The 4,853-nt window shown below is 37.6% G+C and overlaps 1 pseudogene; it reads right to left on the reverse strand.

Moving 5' to 3' along the window:
- Positions 1–217: 217 nt before the first annotated feature.
- Positions 218–1,176, reverse strand: LOC100470172 (annotated as a pseudogene).
- Positions 1,177–4,853: the final 3,677 nt, after the last annotated feature.

Below are 4,853 nucleotides of genomic sequence, written 5' to 3' on the forward strand. Positions count from 1 at the left end.
TTATATTTTAGTTCAGAAATGCATATTTCATTGGTGCAAATTTGAGAAACCTTATTTCTGGCCTGTGCACTTATTATGATAAATACATCTTTATCTGTTTTTATGTGGCCTGGCCAAGTAAAGCACCACAGGCCCTTGGCGGGATCCTTATTCTCGTCAGGCTATGCTCTGTCTGAATGAGGAGTGATCATACTCTGGCCACCCCTCCAAAGCAAGCTCATCTGGAAGCATATTTTCCACTACCACATCTTAATTCATGAACCAGGTATGCAATAATCTATATCCGGATCCTCTCAATGGCTCACTCAAAGCAATGGCTCCTCCATTCACATTGGTTTTACTTGGGTCCAGATCTTCTCCACTGTCAAGTACTAGAGAGCAAAAATTTCATTCACCTCTACCATTTCCATCTCCTTAAGATTCAGTCTTGTTTTATTTACTGCCTCATTGACAGTAGAGACAAGCCCAATATCCATGATTGAGGGATCACATCCAGACACAAAATAGCCCATAATTCTTGCCAGTGGTGTGACGTTATGCTTCTTTGCCAGCAACTTCACTAGCTTTGAAGGTGCCAGATATTCCCAGTGCACTCCCTGAAGCAGCCGTCCCTTCTTCGGTGAATACTAGAGGAAGTTTATTTAACTGTTCCAGGCTTGTCTGGAGCCCAGCAGGATCATCTACTTGCACTGCCTGTATCCCTTTCTCTGTCTTCACCTCAGTAGGTAACATCTCATTATTAAAGTCACAGCATTATTGGCAGCTATCCACCTCTGCTGTGATTACAGGGCATATTTGTTACATCCTTCTCTGCTACCTTTATGTTTTGCAGCAAAATTCTCTGCAGTAATTCCAATGGGAAATTGGACATGTTGATCTGTTAATGTTGCTCACAAAGACACTTCCAGCTTGAGAGCATTTCCAAACTTGGTTATAAAACACGTGTTTCTGACACAGTAGGGAACCCGGCTCATGTTTTCAGCTCCTCCATACGATATGGCTTCAGCATCTGAAATACAAACTTCCTGATATCGGTTCACAATGGACTGGAAAACAGAGCCACAGACCTTATTAACGGGTGAGAGCTGAGGTTTCTTTTGAGATACCTATACTCAAACCAACATTCCAGGCAGAGTATATAGTATCTGAACCATTTGTCAGTTTATTATGAAGTATTCAACTCAAGTGAAGACAAATGGAAGACAGGCATATACCAAGGTATGGAGAGGTGGGGAGTGGGGGTTCTATGCCCTTCCCAGCACACCACGCTCCAGAAGCTTTCATCTGTTCACCAACATCGAAGCTCGGATTCATTTATTTCTCTTTCATAACAGAAAGACTTACAAAACAATGGAATTAATCTTTAATAGCAGAATTTTCCAAATTCTGGGGAGAATATCATTATTTGAGTCAATGGGCTTTGATAAGGTTTATCATTTATTATATGTGACTTTAGGATAGACAGTGGATTTTTATATATGACACCAAGAGTTGTAGGTAGTTTTAACATGCCTCCAAAATCTTGGCAAATATAAAGTCAGTCTCTCCTCCCCTGTTATTATTCGCACTTGGAATTTTCTTTATACTTAGTTTCTGAGTAAGAAAAATTCTGATTTAGAGGAATTAAAGACACATGTTTAAAATACTGAGATCAAAATATAATTTTCAGTGCCATTACCATGTTATACTTAAAAAGAGATGTTTTATGCCAAATTCATATTATTTCTAAAATAGGAACCATCTTCTCTTACTTGATTGAGATAATTATTTGGTCAGTTAATTGAAGTAGTTTAAAGCAAGAAGCATAAACAAATGTATGTCTACCTTAATTTATTTTTCAAGTTAAAACATATGCAACCACTGTATGGTGGAAGGAAACCCTTTTCTGTAGTTTGCTGATTTGTGTTCCATCTTTGAAAAAGACATCCTAAGACCTCATCTATAATATCTAGCAATAGTTTCATCAAGAGAAGGAAGAGGTCCAAAAGGTGTGGAGCAGAAGAGAGGTGCTTAGTAGTCATGGTACTTCAGTCAGTACATTTTCAAAAGGGAACTGAAACCTTCAGTTAATCACAAAGGTTATTTATGTGAAGACAAGAGAGCTTCTGTGTGTTTTGTAAATGAAGATACAGTCTGCTTAATTACTAAGGATTTTATTTATTATCTGCGGGGGTTGTAATTATTTGTAAGTTCTCTAAAGCTTTATACCATAAATCTTAATGCCTATTCATTAGATAGCAGGTTTTGTAGTAGTTGTTGCTGTTTTTCCCCTATACATCCTTTCCCTACGACACTACTGCACAGTAGTTTGGAAGATTAAGACTAGAAAACAGAATTCTCAACAGCAGTTGGCTGTTTAGTTGGCTAAATATTTAGTTGTCTAAAATGTATTGATATATACTTGTATATAAAACTTATAGACAATAAGGTTTGTCTATTATACGTGTGTGTGTGTATTTCCCCACAAAAACCAATATACTGGCATCCACCCTACTTGTTAGCTATGCTGTCAGTCAAAACGGATATGACTGCTCTCTAATGACATCTGGCAGAAGTAAACCAAGATTAGAGGACAGAGTGATCGGCCAGGCCTGCAAGCCAATCTGCACCGCTTTCCATTCCAACCAATCAGTGACACCGGCATGTGGTAATCATTCTCCTTGGTTACAAGCGCTGGCAGAAGGGAGAAAACTGCTTTTCAAGCTAGAGCAAAAAGACCTAAATATAAATCTGAAAATCCTCTTCATAGTAAAATTTTAATCCTATTTTTAAAGGAAGAAATAACAGAGCAGTTTTATTCATATTTTCAATTATTTTGTAGTAAGGTAGATAAAGCTGAAGCACGCCCATGAAGGATAACCATGGTGGGGATATTATCTTCCAGGGTCCTTGATAAGAATTCAAGCTCCTGTCCAGGATCCAGCAGGGGGCTTCAGACTGCTGTGCTGGTGCCCACGACACCAGTATCCTTTTTAGTTACTTGTTAGAGATGTGCGAACCTTTCATCTTGTGAAACTTGCCAACCTCAGGAATATTTTATGAGTTACCAGCTTTGCAACTTTTGCAGAATACATTCAAACATCACTTTTACAGGCAGCAGGACTACAAATGTTTCTCCAAAGATTAAAAAAAAAAAAAAAAAAAAGTAGAGAAAAAGGAAACCATGGAAAGATAACCAGTAGCATTTTTACATTGTTTCCCAGTGAACTCTCCTGTATTCTCTAACTTGAAATCAGGCCCTGACTTAGGGGTCAGCAGACCTTTGACCTCAGGTTATTATTCTCAATCAAATCTCTCTCCAGAAAAGCAGAACCATTATAGGTAATAAGCTTCTTCCATTTTTTAATCAGTCATCTATCTGCCATTTTTGGGTAAAATAAGACACTATCTGATAATTTAGTATTTTTATCTCCCCTCCTTTCCAACCAATTACCCCATTTAATTTTTTAACAAATTCTCATTTCAATATTTACTTGATACATGATGAAATATGCCAGGTTTTCTTTAAAAATAAACTTCCAAAGATCCTGTAAAAAACACACTATTCTTTTTTCAAATGTCCACAGTAGTACATTGTTATTTTTAGCCAAAAATAATGCCTGTGGAACCCTAGAAGGCATTATGGACAGCTGGATGTTAGATCTAATGAATAGGACAAGCCTGACTTTAGATCTTGAATTAAACTGCTCTGAGAATCTGACCTGTATAACTAGTTCAGTGAGAAAGATTAAAACTGATTTTTGGGAACAGATTTTTGGGAGCAGACCTACACAATTGGCCTTGCTTATGAAGAAAAAAAAAATAAAAGAAAAGAAAAGTAATAATTATAGAACATCTAGTACATTTCAGGGTCTCAGTGTCAGGATATTTTTATTGGCTACCTTGTATCCATTCTCCCTCTAGATATTATTTGAGGTCAGTTTATGAAGTTTCTATGGGAATTCTCCCCTGAATTGTTCCAGAGGAGGGGTACACATGAACCAAGCCAAAGAGCATATTAAATGGTGAATGACCAAAACCTATCTATTCAGAGTAAGTCTCAGAAATTTGGAAGATTTATATGAGTAATTACCTTTTTTCTCTTAAACTAAGAATTTAGGAGCTGTAACCATCTTGCTACCAGAAAGTCTGAGGGTAATTGTTGCAATTTACTGGAAATGAAGTTGAGAGAAGGTCAGAGAGAAACCAAGATCTGGAATATTGTTTAAGCCACTACATCAAGCCTGATCATAAGTCACTCCCTGTATTCATAGACTTTTCAACTAATCAAGCACCAGCCATAGAAGGCCATGGAACAGCTGACTTCACCATACTGGTAAACCAAGTGGCCAGCAGACGCAACAGCATCTAACACTTCCCTCTCCCTACACAACAGAAAAGTTAGCTTTCCCAACTTGCCTCTGTTGGAGAGCACAACATTTTATGGGCATGTTGTTCTTGAAAGGGAAATGTTGGTCGTTTTGTCTAAAAGATAGAAAAAGAGAAACGAGTTATTGCTGCTCATCTTTCAGATATTATAACCAGTTAAAGTGAGAACAATATTCACTGCAATGTCTCAAGTGCTTCTAGCTAAGAAGATGACTTAAACTGGATGAAACCACGGTTTACACTGAAAATACAAACTGGAGGTCCATCCAACCTATCCAACTTACTTTAAAGTAACTATTAACAAGTGAGTTCCTTAAAAATGATACAGCCGGGAGAAGCCTAACCAGACAGGATGCCAGGGTAATAAGCATAAACTATGACTATCCTGGGAAACCCATAAGAGGGGAATTTTTCTAGCTATGAGGAATTATAAAACTGAAGGATGGGTGAGGTACGTACAATGACCTTTAGCTAATATGTAACAA

The sequence above is a fragment of the Ailuropoda melanoleuca genome, chromosome 2 (assembly GCF_002007445.2).
Source record: "Ailuropoda melanoleuca isolate Jingjing chromosome 2, ASM200744v2, whole genome shotgun sequence".
Lineage (NCBI taxonomy): Eukaryota > Metazoa > Chordata > Mammalia > Carnivora > Ursidae > Ailuropoda > Ailuropoda melanoleuca.